At 66.8% G+C, this 21028-nt stretch overlaps 9 non-coding genes across 9 annotated transcripts; all 9 read left to right on the top strand.

Annotated features, from left to right (window-relative positions):
- Positions 1-308: 308 nt before the first annotated feature.
- On the top strand, positions 309-427 carry LOC139702001 (5S ribosomal RNA). The gene has a single exon (XR_011704599.1). It is a non-coding gene; the product is annotated as a 5S ribosomal RNA (ribosomal RNA).
- A 2394-nt stretch (positions 428-2821) lies between these two features.
- LOC139702002 (5S ribosomal RNA) lies at positions 2822-2940 on the top strand. Its single transcript, XR_011704600.1, has one exon. It is a non-coding gene; the product is annotated as a 5S ribosomal RNA (ribosomal RNA).
- Positions 2941-5330: 2390 nt separating this feature from the next.
- LOC139702003 (5S ribosomal RNA) lies at positions 5331-5449 on the top strand. The gene has a single exon (XR_011704601.1). It is a non-coding gene; the product is annotated as a 5S ribosomal RNA (ribosomal RNA).
- A 2392-nt stretch (positions 5450-7841) lies between these two features.
- Positions 7842-7960, top strand: LOC139702005 (5S ribosomal RNA). Its single transcript, XR_011704603.1, has one exon. It is a non-coding gene; the product is annotated as a 5S ribosomal RNA (ribosomal RNA).
- A 2390-nt stretch (positions 7961-10350) lies between these two features.
- On the top strand, positions 10351-10469 carry LOC139702006 (5S ribosomal RNA). Its single transcript, XR_011704604.1, has one exon. It is a non-coding gene; the product is annotated as a 5S ribosomal RNA (ribosomal RNA).
- A 2396-nt stretch (positions 10470-12865) lies between these two features.
- LOC139702007 (5S ribosomal RNA) lies at positions 12866-12984 on the top strand. The gene has a single exon (XR_011704605.1). It is a non-coding gene; the product is annotated as a 5S ribosomal RNA (ribosomal RNA).
- A 2386-nt stretch (positions 12985-15370) lies between these two features.
- LOC139702008 (5S ribosomal RNA) lies at positions 15371-15489 on the top strand. Its single transcript, XR_011704606.1, has one exon. It is a non-coding gene; the product is annotated as a 5S ribosomal RNA (ribosomal RNA).
- Positions 15490-17879: 2390 nt separating this feature from the next.
- On the top strand, positions 17880-17998 carry LOC139702009 (5S ribosomal RNA). Its single transcript, XR_011704607.1, has one exon. It is a non-coding gene; the product is annotated as a 5S ribosomal RNA (ribosomal RNA).
- Positions 17999-20396: 2398 nt separating this feature from the next.
- Positions 20397-20515, top strand: LOC139701855 (5S ribosomal RNA). Its single transcript, XR_011704454.1, has one exon. It is a non-coding gene; the product is annotated as a 5S ribosomal RNA (ribosomal RNA).
- Positions 20516-21028: the final 513 nt, after the last annotated feature.

The raw sequence follows: 21028 nt of genomic DNA on the forward strand, positions 1-21028 counted from the left end.
CTGCGGGCGCTTGGTGGGGCTCGCGGTAGGTGGAGCCAGGTGGAGAGGGGCGGTGTTGGAGGCGGGACTCAGCCAGTCCCAGTCTCCCAGGACCCCTGGGCCGCTGCCCGGTGGAGTCAGGTCGGAGCGGAGCGTGAGAGCCCCCAGCCTTGAGTTGAGTTGGGCTGGGCTGCGCTGTTGTGGGGCGGGCGAGGGAGGCCCCCTGCGACCACCCCCTCCGATTTCCCCCCTCCACCCCCCTCCCGTCCCCTGGACTGAAGGGTGGAACCCGGAGCAGGCTCTTGAGGCGCCCCCGGGCGGCCCTCCCCGTCTACGGCCATACCACCCTGAACGCGCCCGATCTCGTCTGATCTCGGAAGCTAAGCAGGGTCGGGCCTGGTTAGTACTTGGATGGGAGACCGCCTGGGAATACCGGGTGCTGTAGGCTTTTGCGCCCCCTTCCCACACACACTTTTAACTTGCGTGGCCCCGAGAGACAGGCCGTGACCCCCGGGCCCTCGGGCCAGGGCGCAGGCGCAGCCCTGGGCTGCCGGTCGCTGTCCCTTCAGGCCTGCGGCTGGCCTCCCGACGACCAGCGCCCAGCGCCTGCAACAAGGCCCACAGGCCTGGCTCTCCCCAGGGACGCTAGGACACTCACTCCATGAGACCCCGCTGAGCCGAGCCAGGTCCAGGCCACGACCCTCCATGTGCACCCAGACCGACCCCCCCACCCCTCGGCCTGGAGGATGGGGTGTGTGGGGGGGCGACACCCGCCTTCCCCAGAACACGGGGCCCACCCGCGGGGCCCGCTCCCTCACCCGTTCCTGCCACACAAGCAGAACCTTGACACCCAGATCCTGGGAGTGGGAGAGTCCATCGAGCGTCTCTGCCTGGGTCCTTTCTCTTTGCACCACCTCCGCAAGGTCCCTCCTGTGTCTCTACCTCCTTCCCCACCGCCTTCCTCCGTGAGGGTCCCCCTGAGTCAATCTCTCTCTCTGCCTGTCTCTCCCTTTCACTCTCATCGGAGCAGCAGATGTCTCTGTGGGTCCCTGTTCATCCATCTCTCCTTCTCTCTTGTGCCTCTCTTGGCCTGTGAGGAGGCATCCCTGTCTCCATCTCCCACTCAATCCCTCTCTGGCCTTGACTCTCCTCTCTCTCTCTCTCTCTCTCTCTCTCTCTCTCTCTCTCTCTCTCTCACACACACACACACACACACACAGAGAGACACACACTCACCCCTCTACCCCCCACCCAACCCCAGCCAACTCACTCTGGGCTGCAAGTCACCAGGTCCATGGTAGCCTGGAGACTGGGCAGTCACAGGTTCTCTCATCTCCCATCTAACTTCCCATGGATGTAAGAGTGGATTCACACATCACCCTTGAAGTGCGCGCAGGACTTCAGGGTGTGTGCTCAGCAGAGGCTGAGAGAGGGCCGAGGAGGCCACAGGGTCTTAGGAGTCTGCGCTGAGAGCCAAGCAAGAGAGCAGATGGCAAAAGAGGGCAGGCGCTCCTGAAAGAGGAGGAAGCAGCCTTCAGAGCAGGCAAGCGGTTCGGGGCCAGGGGGTTGCCATGGAGGACCAGGTGCCAAGAGGAGTTGAAGCCTGGCCGGTGGGGACAGGGAAGCAGAGGCCCCTTGGTCGCGGTCACCGGTCCACCTGCAGAGGACAGGACAAGACGCAGGGCCTGACGACCCGGTGGGCGCGTGTCCCCGCAACGCAACCACCGCTCCCCTCCCTCCCCCCTCTCCCCCCTGCAATGCTTGCAGGGGAGGGGGCTTTCCGTCTGGTGAGGCCGCCGACTAAGCTCCCACAGGGGTTTGAATCAGGGTGCTTCTTCCACAGGCGGTCCTTTCCTGGACACTGGACAGATCGGTCTATGCCCTTCCTCAGGGCGGTGCTGTGCACGTGCTGGTCGTTGACTGGTACCAACAAGGCGCAGAGCCCTCCGACCTTGGCATTGGGTCCGAAGGGGGTGACTGCGGTGGCTTTGCAGAGTGGGCCCGAAACTCAGGGCGAGGCACGACCCCAGCGGCGCACTTCTGAGCCTGGCCGGGCGACTGACTGACTGGGAGCCAGCGGGCCGCTGCCCCCGGCCACCCTCTGCCCGGTTTTCCCTGAGTCCCTGAGTGTGTTCCTCCCTCCTGCCCTCCCTGTGCGTGGCTCCACTCGCCAGGCACGCTCAGGGGACGTGTGTGGCCGGCGGCTGGCCATTGCCCAGTCGGACTGCATTTCCGCCTGGGGCGCTGGGCCTGTGTCAGGGTCCCTGGGGTGTCCGAGGGGGGTGCCCGCCTGCCTCTCCGCCCCTGGCTCTCTGGGCTCCGGGCTAGGCTAGGCTAGGTTCGCGCGCGCGGGACACTGAAACGGCCAGGGCTTCTGGGCTTCTCCGCCTGGCGAAAGGCGGGGTGGGCGTGGCGGTGGGGGGCCGGGGGTCCGTGGGGGGGTTGGGGTCGCGGGAGGCCTGGGCCTTGGCGAGGAGCGGCGGAGGAGGCCAGGCCACGCCAGGCCACGCCAGGCCGGGGCGGGGCGGGGCGATCCCTGCGGGCGCTTGGTGGGGCTCGCGGTAGGTGGAGCCAGGTGGAGAGGGGCGGTGTTGGAGGCGGGACTCAGCCAGTCCCAGTCTCCCAGGACCCCTGGGCCGCTGCCCGGTGGAGTCAGGTCGGAGCGGAGCGTGAGAGCCCCCAGCCTTGAGTTGAGTTGGGCTGGGCTGCGCTGTTGTGGGGCGGGCGAGGGAGGCCCCCTGCGACCACCCCCTCCGATTTCCCCCCTCCACCCCCCTCCCGTCCCCTGGACTGAAGGGTGGAACCCGGAGCAGGCTCTTGAGGCGCCCCCGGGCCTCTCCCCGTCTACGGCCATACCACCCTGAACGCGCCCGATCTCGTCTGATCTCGGAAGCTAAGCAGGGTCGGGCCTGGTTAGTACTTGGATGGGAGACCGCCTGGGAATACCGGGTGCTGTAGGCTTTTGCGCCCCCTTCCCACACACACTTTTAACTTGCGTGGCCCCGAGAGACAGGCCGTGACCCCCGGGCCCTCGGGCCAGGGCGCAGGCGCAGCCCTGGGCTGCCGGTCGCTGTCCCTTCAGGCCTGCGGCTGGCCTCCCGACGACCAGCGCCCAGCGCCTGCAACAAGGCCCACAGGCCTGGCTCTCCCCAGGGACGCTAGGACACTCACTCCATGAGACCCCGCTGAGCCGAGCCAGGTCCAGGCCACGACCCTCCATGTGCACCCAGACCGACCCCCCCACCCCTCGGCCTGGAGGATGGGGTGTGTGGGGGGGCGACACCCGCCTTCCCCAGAACACGGGGCCCACCCGCGGGGCCCGCTCCCTCACCCGTTCCTGCCACACAAGCAGAACCTTGACACCCAGATCCTGGGAGTGGGAGAGTCCATCGAGCGTCTCTGCCTGGGTCCTTTCTCTTTGCACCACCTCCGCAAGGTCCCTCCTGTGTCTCTACCTCCTTCCCCACCGCCTTCCTCCGTGAGGGTCCCCCTGAGTCAATCTCTCTCTCTGCCTGTCTCTCCCTTTCACTCTCATCGGAGCAGCAGATGTCTCTGTGGGTCCCTGTTCATCCATCTCTCCTTCTCTCTTGTGCCTCTCTTGGCCTGTGAGGAGGCATCCCTGTCTCCATCTCCCACTCAATCCCTCTCTGGCCTTGACTCTCCTCTCTCTCTCTCTCTCTCTCTCTCTCTCTCTCTCTCTCTCTCACACACACACACACACACACACACAGAGACACACACTCACCCCTCTACCCCCCACCCAACCCCAGCCAACTCACTCTGGGCTGCAAGTCACCAGGTCCATGGTAGCCTGGAGACTGGGCAGTCACAGGTTCTCTCATCTCCCATCTAACTTCCCATGGATGTAAGAGTGGATTCACACATCACCCTTGAAGTGCGCGCAGGACTTCAGGGTGTGTGCTCAGCAGAGGCTGAGAGAGGGCCGAGGAGGCCACAGGGTCTTAGGAGTCTGCGCTGAGAGCCAAGCAAGAGAGCAGATGGCAAAAGAGGGCAGGCGCTCCTGAAAGAGGAGGAAGCAGCCTTCAGAGCAGGCAAGCGGTTCGGGGCCAGGGGGTTGCCATGGAGGACCAGGTGCCAAGAGGAGTTGAAGCCTGGCCGGTGGGGACAGGGAAGCAGAGGCCCCTTGGTCGCGGTCACCGGTCCACCTGCAGAGGACAGGACAAGACGCAGGGCCTGACGACCCGGTGGGCGCGTGTCCCCGCAACGCAACCACCGCTCCCCTCCCTCCCCCCTCTCCCCCCTGCAATGCTTGCAGGGGAGGGGGCTTTCCGTCTGGTGAGGCCGCCGACTAAGCTCCCACAGGGGTTTGAATCAGGGTGCTTCTTCCACAGGCGGTCCTTTCCTGGACACTGGACAGAGGGGTCTATGCCCTTCCTCAGGGCGGTGCTGTGCACGTGCTGGTCGTTGACTGGTACCAACAAGGCGCAGAGCCCTCCGACCTTGGCATTGGGTCCGAAGGGGGTGACTGCGGTGGCTTTGCAGAGTGGGCCCGAAACTCAGGGCGAGGCACGACCCCAGCGGCGCACTTCTGAGCCTGGCCGGGCGACTGACTGACTGGGAGCCAGCGGGCCGCTGCCCCCGGCCACCCTCTGCCCGGTTTTCCCTGAGTCCCTGAGTGTGTTCCTCCCTCCTGCCCTCCCTGTGCGTGGCTCCACTCGCCAGGCACGCTCAGGGGACGTGTGTGGCCGGCGGCTGGCCATTGCCCAGTCGGACTGCATTTCCGCCTGGGGCGCTGGGCCTGTGTCAGGGTCCCTGGGGTGTCCGAGGGGGGTGCCCGCCTGCCTCTCCGCCCCTGGCTCTCTGGGCTCCGGGCTAGGCTAGGCTAGGTTCGCGCGCGCGGGACACTGAAACGGCCAGGGCTTCTGGGCTTCTCCGCCTGGCGAAAGGCGGGGTGGGCGTGGCGGTGGGGGGCCGGGGGTCCGTGGGGGGGTTGGGGTCGCGGGAGGCCTGGGCCTTGGCGAGGAGCGGCGGAGGAGGCCAGGCCACGCCAGGCCACGCCAGGCCGGGGCGGGGCGGGGCGATCCCTGCGGGCGCTTGGTGGGGCTCGCGGTAGGTGGAGCCAGGTGGAGAGGGGCGGTGTTGGAGGCGGGACTCAGCCAGTCCCAGTCTCCCAGGACCCCTGGGCCGCTGCCCGGTGGAGTCAGGTCGGAGCGGAGCGTGAGAGCCCCCAGCCTTGAGTTGAGTTGGGCTGGGCTGCGCTGTTGTGGGGCGGGCGAGGGAGGCCCCCTGCGACCACCCCCTCCGATTTCCCCCCTCCACCCCCCTCCCGTCCCCTGGACTGAAGGGTGGAACCCGGAGCAGGCTCTTGAGGCGCCCCCGGGCCTCTCCCCGTCTACGGCCATACCACCCTGAACGCGCCCGATCTCGTCTGATCTCGGAAGCTAAGCAGGGTCGGGCCTGGTTAGTACTTGGATGGGAGACCGCCTGGGAATACCGGGTGCTGTAGGCTTTTGCGCCCCCTTCCCACACACACTTTTAACTTGCGTGGCCCCGAGAGACAGGCCGTGACCCCCGGGCCCTCGGGCCAGGGCGCAGGCGCAGCCCTGGGCTGCCGGTCGCTGTCCCTTCAGGCCTGCGGCTGGCCTCCCGACGACCAGCGCCCAGCGCCTGCAACAAGGCCCACAGGCCTGGCTCTCCCCAGGGACGCTAGGACACTCACTCCATGAGACCCCGCTGAGCCGAGCCAGGTCCAGGCCACGACCCTCCATGTGCACCCAGACCGACCCCCCCACCCCTCGGCCTGGAGGATGGGGTGTGTGGGGGGGCGACACCCGCCTTCCCCAGAACACGGGGCCCACCCGCGGGGCCCGCTCCCTCACCCGTTCCTGCCACACAAGCAGAACCTTGACACCCAGATCCTGGGAGTGGGAGAGTCCATCGAGCGTCTCTGCCTGGGTCCTTTCTCTTTGCACCACCTCCGCAAGGTCCCTCCTGTGTCTCTACCTCCTTCCCCACCGCCTTCCTCCGTGAGGGTCCCCCTGAGTCAATCTCTCTCTCTGCCTGTCTCTCCCTTTCACTCTCATCGGAGCAGCAGATGTCTCTGTGGGTCCCTGTTCATCCATCTCTCCTTCTCTCTTGTGCCTCTCTTGGCCTGTGAGGAGGCATCCCTGTCTCCATCTCCCACTCAATCCCTCTCTGGCCTTGACTCTCCTCTCTCTCTCTCTCTCTCTCTCTCTCTCTCTCTCTCTCTCTCACACACACACACACACACACACACAGAGACACACACTCACCCCTCTACCCCCCACCCAACCCCAGCCAACTCACTCTGGGCTGCAAGTCACCAGGTCCATGGTAGCCTGGAGACTGGGCAGTCACAGGTTCTCTCATCTCCCATCTAACTTCCCATGGATGTAAGAGTGGATTCACACATCACCCTTGAAGTGCGCGCAGGACTTCAGGGTGTGTGCTCAGCAGAGGCTGAGAGAGGGCCGAGGAGGCCACAGGGTCTTAGGAGTCTGCGCTGAGAGCCAAGCAAGAGAGCAGATGGCAAAAGAGGGCAGGCGCTCCTGAAAGAGGAGGAAGCAGCCTTCAGAGCAGGCAAGCGGTTCGGGGCCAGGGGGTTGCCATGGAGGACCAGGTGCCAAGAGGAGTTGAAGCCTGGCCGGTGGGGACAGGGAAGCAGAGGCCCCTTGGTCGCGGTCACCGGTCCACCTGCAGAGGACAGGACAAGACGCAGGGCCTGACGACCCGGTGGGCGCGTGTCCCCGCAACGCAACCACCGCTCCCCTCCCTCCCCCCTCTCCCCCCTGCAATGCTTGCAGGGGAGGGGGCTTTCCGTCTGGTGAGGCCGCCGACTAAGCTCCCACAGGGGTTTGAATCAGGGTGCTTCTTCCACAGGCGGTCCTTTCCTGGACACTGGACAGAGGGGTCTATGCCCTTCCTCAGGGCGGTGCTGTGCACGTGCTGGTCGTTGACTGGTACCAACAAGGCGCAGAGCCCTCCGACCTTGGCATTGGGTCCGAAGGGGGTGACTGCGGTGGCTTTGCAGAGTGGGCCCGAAACTCAGGGCGAGGCACGACCCCAGCGGCGCACTTCTGAGCCTGGCCGGGCGACTGACTGACTGGGAGCCAGCGGGCCGCTGCCCCCGGCCACCCTCTGCCCGGTTTTCCCTGAGTCCCTGAGTGTGTTCCTCCCTCCTGCCCTCCCTGTGCGTGGCTCCACTCGCCAGGCACGCTCAGGGGACGTGTGTGGCCGGCGGCTGGCCATTGCCCAGTCGGACTGCATTTCCGCCTGGGGCGCTGGGCCTGTGTCAGGGTCCCTGGGGTGTCCGAGGGGGGTGCCCGCCTGCCTCTCCGCCCCTGGCTCTCTGGGCTCCGGGCTAGGCTAGGCTAGGTTCGCGCGCGCGGGACACTGAAACGGCCAGGGCTTCTGGGCTTCTCCGCCTGGCGAAAGGCGGGGTGGGCGTGGCGGTGGGGGGCCGGGGGTCCGTGGGGGGGTTGGGGTCGCGGGAGGCCTGGGCCTTGGCGAGGAGCGGCGGAGGAGGCCAGGCCACGCCAGGCCACGCCAGGCCGGGGCGGGGCGGTGCGATCCCTGCGGGCGCTTGGTGGGGCTCGCGGTAGGTGGAGCCAGGTGGAGAGGGGCGGTGTTGGAGGCGGGACTCAGCCAGTCCCAGTCTCCCAGGACCCCTGGGCCGCTGCCCGGTGGAGTCAGGTCGGAGCGGAGCGTGAGAGCCCCCAGCCTTGAGTTGAGTTGGGCTGGGCTGCGCTGTTGTGGGGCGGGCGAGGGAGGCCCCCTGCGACCACCCCCTCCGATTTCCCCCCTCCACCCCCCTCCCGTCCCCTGGACTGAAGGGTGGAACCCGGAGCAGGCTCTTGAGGCGCCCCCGGGCGGCCCTCCCCGTCTACGGCCATACCACCCTGAACGCGCCCGATCTCGTCTGATCTCGGAAGCTAAGCAGGGTCGGGCCTGGTTAGTACTTGGATGGGAGACCGCCTGGGAATACCGGGTGCTGTAGGCTTTTGCGCCCCCTTCCCACACACACTTTTAACTTGCGTGGCCCCGAGAGACAGGCCGTGACCCCCGGGCCCTCGGGCCAGGGCGCAGGCGCAGCCCTGGGCTGCCGGTCGCTGTCCCTTCAGGCCTGCGGCTGGCCTCCCGACGACCAGCGCCCAGCGCCTGCAACAAGGCCCACAGGCCTGGCTCTCCCCAGGGACGCTAGGACACTCACTCCATGAGACCCCGCTGAGCCGAGCCAGGTCCAGGCCACGACCCTCCATGTGCACCCAGACCGACCCCCCCACCCCTCGGCCTGGAGGATGGGGTGTGTGGGGGGGCGACACCCGCCTTCCCCAGAACACGGGGCCCACCCGCGGGGCCCGCTCCCTCACCCGTTCCTGCCACACAAGCAGAACCTTGACACCCAGATCCTGGGAGTGGGAGAGTCCATCGAGCGTCTCTGCCTGGGTCCTTTCTCTTTGCACCACCTCCGCAAGGTCCCTCCTGTGTCTCTACCTCCTTCCCCACCGCCTTCCTCCGTGAGGGTCCCCCTGAGTCAATCTCTCTCTCTGCCTGTCTCTCCCTTTCACTCTCATCGGAGCAGCAGATGTCTCTGTGGGTCCCTGTTCATCCATCTCTCCTTCTCTCTTGTGCCTCTCTTGGCCTGTGAGGAGGCATCCCTGTCTCCATCTCCCACTCAATCCCTCTCTGGCCTTGACTCTCCTCTCTCTCTCTCTCTCTCTCTCTCTCTCTCTCTCTCACACACACACACACACACACACACACACAGAGACACACACTCACCCCTCTACCCCCCACCCAACCCCAGCCAACTCACTCTGGGCTGCAAGTCACCAGGTCCATGGTAGCCTGGAGACTGGGCAGTCACAGGTTCTCTCATCTCCCATCTAACTTCCCATGGATGTAAGAGTGGATTCACACATCACCCTTGATGTGCGCGCAGGACTTCAGGGTGTGTGCTCAGCAGAGGCTGAGAGAGGGCCGAGGAGGCCACAGGGTCTTAGGAGTCTGCGCTGAGAGCCAAGCAAGAGAGCAGATGGCAAAAGAGGGCAGGCGCTCCTGAAAGAGGAGGAAGCAGCCTTCAGAGCAGGCAAGCGGTTCGGGGCCAGGGGGTTGCCATGGAGGACCAGGTGCCAAGAGGAGTTGAAGCCTGGCCGGTGGGGACAGGGAAGCAGAGGCCCCTTGGTCGCGGTCACCGGTCCACCTGCAGAGGACAGGACAAGACGCAGGGCCTGACGACCCGGTGGGCGCGTGTCCCCGCAACGCAACCACCGCTCCCCTCCCTCCCCCCTCTCCCCCCTGCAATGCTTGCAGGGGAGGGGGCTTTCCGTCTGGTGAGGCCGCCGACTAAGCTCCCACAGGGGTTTGAATCAGGGTGCTTCTTCCACAGGCGGTCCTTTCCTGGACACTGGACAGAGGGGTCTATGCCCTTCCTCAGGGCGGTGCTGTGCACGTGCTGGTCGTTGACTGGTACCAACAAGGCGCAGAGCCCTCCGACCTTGGCATTGGGTCCGAAGGGGGTGACTGCGGTGGCTTTGCAGAGTGGGCCCGAAACTCAGGGCGAGGCACGACCCCAGCGGCGCACTTCTGAGCCTGGCCGGGCGACTGACTGACTGGGAGCCAGCGGGCCGCTGCCCCCGGCCACCCTCTGCCCGGTTTTCCCTGAGTCCCTGAGTGTGTTCCTCCCTCCTGCCCTCCCTGTGCGTGGCTCCACTCGCCAGGCACGCTCAGGGGACGTGTGTGGCCGGCGGCTGGCCATTGCCCAGTCGGACTGCATTTCCGCCTGGGGCGCAGGGCCTCTGTCAGGGTCCCTGGGGTGTCCGAGGGGGGTGCCCGCCTGCCTCTCCGCCCCTGGCTCTCTGGGCTCCGGGCTAGGCTAGGCTAGGTTCGCGCGCGCGGGACACTGAAACGGCCAGGGCTTCTGGGCTTCTCCGCCTGGCGAAAGGCGGGGTGGGCGTGGCGGTGGGGGGCCGGGGGTCCGTGGGGGGGTTGGGGTCGCGGGAGGCCTGGGCCTTGGCGAGGAGCGGCGGAGGAGGCCAGGCCACGCCAGGCCACGCCAGGCCGGGGCGGGGCGGTGCGATCCCTGCGGGCGCTTGGTGGGGCTCGCGGTAAGTGGAGCCAGGTGGAGAGCGGCGGTGTTGGAGGCGGGACTCAGCCAGTCCCAGTCTCCCAGGACCCCTGGGCCGCTGCCCGGTGGAGTCAGGTCGGAGCGGAGCGTGAGAGCCCCCAGCCTTGAGTTGAGTTGGGCTGGGCTGCGCTGTTGTGGGGCGGGCGAGGGAGGCCCCCTGCGACCACCCCCTCCGATTTCCCCCCTCCACCCCCCTCCCGTCCCCTGGACTGAAGGGTGGAACCCGGAGCAGGCTCTTGAGGCGCCCCCGGGCGGCCCTCCCCGTCTACGGCCATACCACCCTGAACGCGCCCGATCTCGTCTGATCTCGGAAGCTAAGCAGGGTCGGGCCTGGTTAGTACTTGGATGGGAGACCGCCTGGGAATACCGGGTGCTGTAGGCTTTTGCGCCCCCTTCCCACACACACTTTTAACTTGCGTGGCCCCGAGAGACAGGCCGTGACCCCCGGGCCCTCGGGCCAGGGCGCAGGCGCAGCCCTGGGCTGCCGGTCGCTGTCCCTTCAGGCCTGCGGCTGGCCTCCCGACGACCAGCGCCCAGCGCCTGCAACAAGGCCCACAGGCCTGGCTCTCCCCAGGGACGCTAGGACACTCACTCCATGAGACCCCGCTGAGCCGAGCCAGGTCCAGGCCACGACCCTCCATGTGCACCCAGACCGAACCCCCCCACCCCTCGGCCTGGAGGATGGGGTGTGTGGGGGGGCGACACCCGCCTTCCCCAGAACACGGGGCCCACCCGCGGGGCCCGCTCCCTCACCCGTTCCTGCCACACAAGCAGAACCTTGACACCCAGATCCTGGGAGTGGGAGAGTCCATCGAGCGTCTCTGCCTGGGTCCTTCTCTCTTTGCACCACCTCCGCAAGGTCCCTCCTGTGTCTCTACCTCCTTCCCCACCGCCTTCCTCCGTGAGGGTCCCCCTGAGTCTATCTCTCTCTCTGCCTGTCTCTCCCTTTCACTCTCATCGGAGCAGCAGATGTCTCTGTGGGTCCCTGTTCATCCATCTCTCCTTCTCTCTTGTGCCTCTCTTGGCCTGTGAGGAGGCATCCCTGTCTCCATCTCCCACTCAATCCCTCTCTGGCCTTGACTCTCCTCTCTCTCTCTCTCTCTCTCTCTCTCTCTCTCTCTCTCTCTCACACACACACACACACACACACACACAGAGACACACACTCACCCCTCTACCCCCCACCCAACCCCAGCCAACTCACTCTGGGCTGCAAGTCACCAGGTCCATGGTAGCCTGGAGACTGGGCAGTCACAGGTTCTCTCATCTCCCATCTAACTTCCCATGGATGTAAGAGTGGATTCACACATCACCCTTGAAGTGCGCGCAGGACTTCAGGGTGTGTGCTCAACAGAGGCTGAGAGAGGGCCGAGGAGGCCACAGGGTCTTAGGAGTCTGCGCTGAGAGCCAAGCAAGAGAGCAGATGGCAAAAGAGGGCAGGCGCTCCTGAAAGAGGAGGAAGCAGCCTTCAGAGCAGGCAAGCGGTTCGGGGCCAGGGGGTTGCCATGGAGGACCAGGTGCCAAGAGGAGTTGAAGCCTGGCCGGTGGGGACAGGGAAGCAGAGGCCCCTTGGTCGCGGTCACCGGTCCACCTGCAGAGGACAGGACAAGACGCAGGGCCTGACGACCCGGTGGGCGCGTGTCCCCGCAACGCAACCACCGCTCCCCTCCCTCCCCCCTCTCCCCCCTGCAATGCTTGCAGGGGAGGGGGCTTTCCGTCTGGTGAGGCCGCCGACTAAGCTCCCACAGGGGTTTGAATCAGGGTGCTTCTTCCACAGGCGGTCCTTTCCTGGACACTGGACAGAGGGGTCTATGCCCTTCCTCAGGGCGGTGCTGTGCACGTGCTGGTCGTTGACTGGTACCAACAAGGCGCAGAGCCCTCCGACCTTGGCATTGGGTCCGAAGGGGGTGACTGCGGTGGCTTTGCAGAGTGGGCCCGAAACTCAGGGCGAGGCACGACCCCAGCGGCGCACTTCTGAGCCTGGCCGGGCGACTGACTGACTGGGAGCCAGCGGGCCGCTGCCCCCGGCCACCCTCTGCCCGGTTTTCCCTGAGTCCCTGAGTGTGTTCCTCCCTCCTGCCCTCCCTGTGCGTGGCTCCACTCGCCAGGCACGCTCAGGGGACGTGTGTGGCCGGCGGCTGGCCATTGCCCAGTCGGACTGCATTTCCGCCTGGGGCGCAGGGCCTCTGTCAGGGTCCCTGGGGTGTCCGAGGGGGGTGCCCGCCTGCCTCTCCGCCCCTGGCTCTCTGGGCTCCGGGCTAGGCTAGGCTAGGTTCGCGCGCGCGGGACACTGAAACGGCCAGGGCTTCTGGGCTTCTCCGCCTGGCGAAAGGCGGGGTGGGCGTGGCGGTGGGGGGCCGGGGGTCCGTGGGGGGGTTGGGGTCGCGGGAGGCCTGGGCCTTGGCGAGGAGCGGCGGAGGAGGCCAGGCCACGCCAGGCCACGCCAGGCCGGGGCGGGGCGGTGCGATCCCTGCGGGCGCTTGGTGGGGCTCGCGGTAAGTGGAGCCAGGTGGAGAGCGGCGGTGTTGGAGGCGGGACTCAGCCAGTCCCAGTCTCCCAGGACCCCTGGGCCGCTGCCCGGTGGAGTCAGGTCGGAGCGGAGCGTGAGAGCCCCCAGCCTTGAGTTGAGTTGGGCTGGGCTGCGCTGTTGTGGGGCGGGCGAGGGAGGCCCCCTGCGACCACCCCCTCCGATTTCCCCCCTCCACCCCCCTCCCGTCCCCTGGACTGAAGGGTGGAACCCGGAGCAGGCTCTTGAGGCGCCCCCGGGCGGCCCTCCCCGTCTACGGCCATACCACCCTGAACGCGCCCGATCTCGTCTGATCTCGGAAGCTAAGCAGGGTCGGGCCTGGTTAGTACTTGGATGGGAGACCGCCTGGGAATACCGGGTGCTGTAGGCTTTTGCGCCCCCTTCCCACACACACTTTTAACTTGCGTGGCCCCGAGAGACAGGCCGTGACCCCCGGGCCCTCGGGCCAGGGCGCAGGCGCAGCCCTGGGCTGCCGGTCGCTGTCCCTTCAGGCCTGCGGCTGGCCTCCCGACGACCAGCGCCCAGCGCCTGCAACAAGGCCCACAGGCCTGGCTCTCCCCAGGGACGCTAGGACACTCACTCCATGAGACCCCGCTGAGCCGAGCCAGGTCCAGGCCACGACCCTCCATGTGCACCCAGACCGAACCCCCCCACCCCTCGGCCTGGAGGATGGGGTGTGTGGGGGGGCGACACCCGCCTTCCCCAGAACACGGGGCCCACCCGCGGGGCCCGCTCCCTCACCCGTTCCTGCCACACAAGCAGAACCTTGACACCCAGATCCTGGGAGTGGGAGAGTCCATCGAGCGTCTCTGCCTGGGTCCTTCTCTCTTTGCACCACCTCCGCAAGGTCCCTCCTGTGTCTCTACCTCCTTCCCCACCGCCTTCCTCCGTGAGGGTCCCCCTGAGTCTATCTCTCTCTCTGCCTGTCTCTCCCTTTCACTCTCATCGGAGCAGCAGATGTCTCTGTGGGTCCCTGTTCATCCATCTCTCCTTCTCTCTTGTGCCTCTCTTGGCCTGTGAGGAGGCATCCCTGTCTCCATCTCCCACTCAATCCCTCTCTGGCCTTGACTCTCCTCTCTCTCTCTCTCTCTCTCTCTCTCTCTCTCTCACACACACACACACACACACACACAGAGACACACACTCACCCCTCTACCCCCCACCCAACCCCAGCCAACTCACTCTGGGCTGCAAGTCACCAGGTCCATGGTAGCCTGGAGACTGGGCAGTCACAGGTTCTCTCATCTCCCATCTAACTTCCCATGGATGTAAGAGTGGATTCACACATCACCCTTGAAGTGCGCGCAGGACTTCAGGGTGTGTGCTCAGCAGAGGCTGAGAGAGGGCCGAGGAGGCCACAGGGTCTTAGGAGTCTGCGCTGAGAGCCAAGCAAGAGAGCAGATGGCAAAAGAGGGCAGGCGCTCCTGAAAGAGGAGGAAGCAGCCTTCAGAGCAGGCAAGCGGTTCGGGGCCAGGGGGTTGCCATGGAGGACCAGGTGCCAAGAGGAGTTGAAGCCTGGCCGGTGGGGACAGGGAAGCAGAGGCCCCTTGGTCGCGGTCACCGGTCCACCTGCAGAGGACAGGACAAGACGCAGGGCCTGACGACCCGGTGGGCGCGTGTCCCCGCAACGCAACCACCGCTCCCCTCCCTCCCCCCTCTCCCCCCTGCAATGCTTGCAGGGGAGGGGGCTTTCCGTCTGGTGAGGCCGCCGACTAAGCTCCCACAGGGGTTTGAATCAGGGTGCTTCTTCCACAGGCGGTCCTTTCCTGGACACTGGACAGAGGGGTCTATGCCCTTCCTCAGGGCGGTGCTGTGCACGTGCTGGTCGTTGACTGGTACCAACAAGGCGCAGAGCCCTCCGACCTTGGCATTGGGTCCGAAGGGGGTGACTGCGGTGGCTTTGCAGAGTGGGCCCGAAACTCAGGGCGAGGCACGACCCCAGCGGCGCACTTCTGAGCCTGGCCGGGCGACTGACTGACTGGGAGCCAGCGGGCCGCTGCCCCCGGCCACCCTCTGCCCGGTTTTCCCTGAGTCCCTGAGTGTGTTCCTCCCTCCTGCCCTCCCTGTGCGTGGCTCCACTCGCCAGGCACGCTCAGGGGACGTGTGTGGCCGGCGGCTGGCCATTGCCCAGTCGGACTGCATTTCCGCCTGGGGCGCTGGGCCTGTGTCAGGGTCCCTGGGGTGTCCGAGGGGGGTGCCCGCCTGCCTCTCCGCCCCTGGCTCTCTGGGCTCCGGGCTAGGCTAGGCTAGGTTCGCGCGCGCGGGACACTGAAACGGCCAGGGCTTCTGGGCTTCTCCGCCTGGCGAAAGGCGGGGTGGGCGTGGCGGTGGGGGGCCGGGGGTCCGTGGGGGGGTTGGGGTCGCGGGAGGCCTGGGCCTTGGCGAGGAGCGGCGGAGGAGGCCAGGCCACGCCAGGCCACGCCAGGCCGGGGCGGGGCGGGGCGATCCCTGCGGGCGCTTGGTGGGGCTCGCGGTAGGTGGAGCCAGGTGGAGAGGGGCGGTGTTGGAGGCGGGACTCAGCCAGTCCCAGTCTCCCAGGACCCCTGGGCCGCTGCCCGGTGGAGTCAGGTCGGAGCGGAGCGTGAGAGCCCCCAGCCTTGAGTTGAGTTGGGCTGGGCTGCGCTGTTGTGGGGCGGGCGAGGGAGGCCCCCTGCGACCACCCCCTCCGATTTCCCCCCTCCACCCCCCTCCCGTCCCCTGGACTGAAGGGTGGAACCCGGAGCAGGCTCTTGAGGCGCCCCCGGGCGGCCCTCCCCGTCTACGGCCATACCACCCTGAACGCGCCCGATCTCGTCTGATCTCGGAAGCTAAGCAGGGTCGGGCCTGGTTAGTACTTGGATGGGAGACCGCCTGGGAATACCGGGTGCTGTAGGCTTTTGCGCCCCCTTCCCACACACACTTTTAACTTGCGTGGCCCCGAGAGACAGGCCGTGACCCCCGGGCCCTCGGGCCAGGGCGCAGGCGCAGCCCTGGGCTGCCGGTCGCTGTCCCTTCAGGCCTGCGGCTGGCCTCCCGACGACCAGCGCCCAGCGCCTGCAACAAGGCCCACAGGCCTGGCTCTCCCCAGGGACGCTAGGACACTCACTCCATGAGACCCCGCTGAGCCGAGCCAGGTCCAGGCCACGACCCTCCATGTGCACCCAGACCGACCCCCCCACCCCTCGGCCTGGAGGATGGGGTGTGTGGGGGGGCGACACCCGCCTTCCCCAGAACACGGGGCCCACCCGCGGGGCCCGCTCCCTCACCCGTTCCTGCCACACAAGCAGAACCTTGACACCCAGATCCTGGGAGTGGGAGAGTCCATCGAGCGTCTCTGCCTGGGTCCTTTCTCTTTGCACCACCTCCGCAAGGTCCCTCCTGTGTCTCTACCTCCTTCCCCACCGCCTTCCTCCGTGAGGGTCCCCCTGAGTCAATCTCTCTCTCTGCCTGTCTCTCCCTTTCACTCTCATCGGAGCAGCAGATGTCTCTGTGGGTCCCTGTTCATCCATCTCTCCTTCTCTCTTGTGCCTCTCTTGGCCTGTGAGGAGGCATCCCTGTCTCCATCTCCCACTCAATCCCTCTCTGGCCTTGACTCTCCTCTCTCTCTCTCTCTCTCTCTCTCTCTCTCTCTCTCACACACACACACACACACACACACACACAGAGACACACACTCACCCCTCTACCCCCCACCCAACCCCAGCCAACTCACTCTGGGCTGCAAGTCACCAGGTCCATGGTAGCCTGGAGACTGGGCAGTCACAGGTTCTCTCATCTCCCATCTAACTTCCCATGGATGTAAGAGTGGATTCACACATCACCCTTGATGTGCGCGCAGGACTTCAGGGTGTGTGCTCAGCAGAGGCTGAGAGAGGGCCGAGGAGGCCACAGGGTCTTAGGAGTCTGCGCTGAGAGCCAAGCAAGAGAGCAGATGGCAAAAGAGGGCAGGCGCTCCTGAAAGAGGAGGAAGCAGCCTTCAGAGCAGGCAAGCGGTTCGGGGCCAGGGGGTTGCCATGGAGGACCAGGTGCCAAGAGGAGTTGAAGCCTGGCCGGTGGGGACAGGGAAGCAGAGGCCCCTTGGTCGCGGTCACCGGTCCACCTGCAGAGGACAGGACAAGACGCAGGGCCTGACGACCCGGTGGGCGCGTGTCCCCGCAACGCAACCACCGCTCCCCTCCCTCCCCCCTCTCCCCCCTGCAATGCTTGCAGGGGAGGGGGCTTTCCGTCTGGTGAGGCCGCCGACTAAGCTCCCACAGGGGTTTGAATCAGGGTGCTTCTTCCACAGGCGGTCCTTTCCTGGACACTGGACAGAGGGGTCTATGCCCTTCCTCAGGGCGGTGCTGTGCACGTGCTGGTCGTTGACTGGTACCAACAAGGCGCAGAGCCCTCCGACCTTGGCATTGGGTCCGAAGGGGGTGACTGCGGTGGCTTTGCAGAGTGGGCCCGAAACTCAGGGCGAGGCACGACCCCAGCGGCGCACTTCTGAGCCTGGCCGGGCGACTGACTGACTGGGAGCCAGCGGGCCGCTGCCCCCGGCCACCCTCTGCCCGGTTTTCCCTGAGTCCCTGAGTGTGTTCCTCCCTCCTGCCCTCCCTGTGCGTGGCTCCACTCGCCAGGCACGCTCAGGGGACGTGTGTGGCCGGCGGCTGGCCATTGCCCAGTCGGACTGCATTTCCGCCTGGGGCGCTGGGCCTGTGTCAGGGTCCCTGGGGTGTCCGAGGGGGGTGCCCGCCTGCCTCTCCGCCCCTGGCTCTCTGGGCTCCGGGCTAGGCTAGGCTAGGTTCGCGCGCGCGGGACACTGAAACGGCCAGGGCTTCTGGGCTTCTCCGCCTGGCGAAAGGCGGGGTGGGCGTGGCGGTGGGGGGCCGGGGGTCCGTGGGGGGGTTGGGGTCGCGGGAGGCCTGGGCCTTGGCGAGGAGCGGCGGAGGAGGCCAGGCCACGCCAGGCCACGCCAGGCCGGGGCGGGGCGGTGCGATCCCTGCGGGCGCTTGGTGGGGCTCGCGGTAGGTGGAGCCAGGTGGAGAGGGGCGGTGTTGGAGGCGGGACTCAGCCAGTCCCAGTCTCCCAGGACCCCTGGGCCGCTGCCCGGTGGAGTCAGGTCGGAGCGGAGCGTGAGAGCCCCCAGCCTTGAGTTGAGTTGGGCTGGGCTGCGCTGTTGTGGGGCGGGCGAGGGAGGCCCCCTGCGACCACCCCCTCCGATTTCCCCCCTCCACCCCCCTCCCGTCCCCTGGACTGAAGGGTGGAACCCGGAGCAGGCTCTTGAGGCGCCCCCGGGCGGCCCTCCCCGTCTACGGCCATACCACCCTGAACGCGCCCGATCTCGTCTGATCTCGGAAGCTAAGCAGGGTCGGGCCTGGTTAGTACTTGGATGGGAGACCGCCTGGGAATACCGGGTGCTGTAGGCTTTTGCGCCCCCTTCCCACACACACTTTTAACTTGCGTGGCCCCGAGAGACAGGCCGTGACCCCCGGGCCCTCGGGCCAGGGCGCAGGCGCAGCCCTGGGCTGCCGGTCGCTGTCCCTTCAGGCCTGCGGCTGGCCTCCCGACGACCAGCGCCCAGCGCCTGCAACAAGGCCCACAGGCCTGGCTCTCCCCAGGGACGCTAGGACACTCACTCCATGAGACCCCGCTGAGCCGAGCCAGGTCCAGGCCACGACCCTCCATGTGCACCCAGACCGACCCCCCCACCCCTCGGCCTGGAGGATGGGGTGTGTGGGGGGGCGACACCCGCCTTCCCCAGAACACGGGGCCCACCCGCGGGGCCCGCTCCCTCACCCGTTCCTGCCACACAAGCAGAACCTTGACACCCAGATCCTGGGAGTGGGAGAGTCCATCGAGCGTCTCTGCCTGGGTCCTTTCTCTTTGCACCACCTCCGCAAGGTCCCTCCTGTGTCTCTACCTCCTTCCCCACCGCCTTCCTCCGTGAGGGTCCCCCTGAGTCAATCTCTCTCTCTGCCTGTCTCTCCCTTTCACTCTCATCGGAGCAGCAGATGTCTCTGTGGGTCCCTGTTCATCCATCTCTCCTTCTCTCTTGTGCCTCTCTTGGCCTGTGAGGAGGCATCCCTGTCTCCATCTCCCACTCAATCCCTCTCTGGCCTTGACTCTCCTCTCTCTCTCTCTCTCTCTCTCTCTCTCTCTCTCTCTCACACACACACACACACACACACACACACACACACAGAGACACACACTCACCCCTCTACCCCCCACCCAACCCCAGCCAACTCACTCTGGGCTGCAAGTCACCAGGTCCATGGTAGCCTGGAGACTGGGCAGTCACAGGTTCTCTCATCTCCCATCTAACTTCCCATGGATGTAAGAGTGGATTCACACATCACCCTTGAAGTGCGCGCAGGACTTCAGGGTGTGTGCTCAGCAGAGGCTGAGAGAGGGCCGAGGAGGCCACAGGGTCTTAGGAGTCTGCGCTGAGAGCCAAGCAAGAGAGCAGATGGCAAAAGAGGGCAGGCGCTCCTGAAAGAGGAGGAAGCAGCCTTCAGAGCAGGCAAGCGGTTCGGGGCCAGGGGGTTGCCATGGAGGACCAGGTGCCAAGAGGAGTTGAAGCCTGGCCGGTGGGGACAGGGAAGCAGAGGCCCCTTGGTCGCGGTCACCGGTCCACCTGCAGAGGACAGGACAAGACGCAGGGCCTGACGACCCGGTGGGCGCGTGTCCCCGCAACGCAACCACCGCTCCCCTCCCTCCCCCCTCTCCCCCCTGCAATGCTTGCAGGGGAGGGGGCTTTCCGTCTGGTGAGGCCGCCGACTAAGCTCCCACAGGGGTTTGAATCAGGGTGCTTCTTCCACAGGCGGTCCTTTCCTGGACACTGGACAGAGGGGTCTATGCCCTTCCTCAGGGCGGTGCTGTGCACGTGCTGGTCGTTGACTGGTACCAACAAGGCGCAGAGCCCTCCGACCTTGGCATTGGGTCCGAAGGGGGTGACTGCGGTGGCTTTGCAGAGTGGGCCCGAAACTCAGGGCGAGGCACGACCCCAGCGGCGCACTTCTGAGCCTGGCCGGGCGACTGACTGACTGGGAGCCAGCGGGCCGCTGCCCCCGGCCACCCTCTGCCCGGTTTTCCCTGAGTCCCTGAGTGTGTTCCTCCCTCCTGCCCTCCCTGTGCGTGGCTCCACTCGCCAGGCACGCTCAGGGGACGTGTGTGGCCGGCGGCTGGCCATTGCCCAGTCGGACTGCATTTCCGCCTGGGGCGCTGGGCCTGTGTCAGGGTCCCTGGGGTGTCCGAGGGGGGTGCCCGCCTGCCTCTCCGCCCCTGGCTCTCTGGGCTCCGGGCTAGGCTAGGCTAGGTTCGCGCGCGCGGGACACTGAAACGGCCAGGGCTTCTGGGCTTCTCCGCCTGGCGAAAGGCGGGGTGGGCGTGGCGGTGGGGGGCCGGGGGTCCGTGGGGGGGTTGGGGTCGCGGGAGGCCTGGGCCTTGGCGAGGAGCGGCGGAGGAGGCCAGGCCACGCCAGGCCACGCCAGGCCGGGGCGGGGCGGGGCGATCCCTGCGGGCGCTTGGTGGGGCTCGCGGTAGGTGGAGCCAGGTGGAGAGGGGCGGTGTTGGAGGCGGGACTCAGCCAGTCCCAGTCTCCCAGGACCCCTGGGCCGCTGCCCGGTGGAGTCAGGTCGGAGCGGAGCGTGAGAGCCCCCAGCCTTGAGTTGAGTTGGGCTGGGCTGCGCTGTTGTGGGGCGGGCGAGGGAGGCCCCCTGCGACCACCCCCTCCGATTTCCCCCCTCCACCCCCCTCCCGTCCCCTGGACTGAAGGGTGGAACCCGGAGCAGGCTCTTGAGGCGCCCCCGGGCGGCCCTCCCCGTCTACGGCCATACCACCCTGAACGCGCCCGATCTCGTCTGATCTCGGAAGCTAAGCAGGGTCGGGCCTGGTTAGTACTTGGATGGGAGACCGCCTGGGAATACCGGGTGCTGTAGGCTTTTGCGCCCCCTTCCCACACACACTTTTAACTTGCGTGGCCCCGAGAGACAGGCCGTGACCCCCGGGCCCTCGGGCCAGGGCGCAGGCGCAGCCCTGGGCTGCCGGTCGCTGTCCCTTCAGGCCTGCGGCTGGCCTCCCGACGACCAGCGCCCAGCGCCTGCAACAAGGCCCACAGGCCTGGCTCTCCCCAGGGACGCTAGGACACTCACTCCATGAGACCCCGCTGAGCCGAGCCAGGTCCAGGCCACGACCCTCCATGTGCACCCAGACCGACCCCCCCACCCCTCGGCCTGGAGGATGGGGTGTGTGGGGGGGCGACACCCGCCTTCCCCAGAACACGGGGCCCACCCGCGGGGCCCGCTCCCTCACCCGTTCCTGCCACACAAGCAGAACCTTGACACCCAGATCCTGGGAGTGGGAGAGTCCATCGAGCGTCTCTGCCTGGGTCCTTTCTCTTTGCACCACCTCCGCAAGGTCCCTCCTGTGTCTCTACCTCCTTCCCCACCGCCTTC

This window comes from Marmota flaviventris, chromosome 14 (genome assembly GCF_047511675.1).
Source record: "Marmota flaviventris isolate mMarFla1 chromosome 14, mMarFla1.hap1, whole genome shotgun sequence".
NCBI classification, from domain to species: domain Eukaryota; kingdom Metazoa; phylum Chordata; class Mammalia; order Rodentia; family Sciuridae; genus Marmota; species Marmota flaviventris.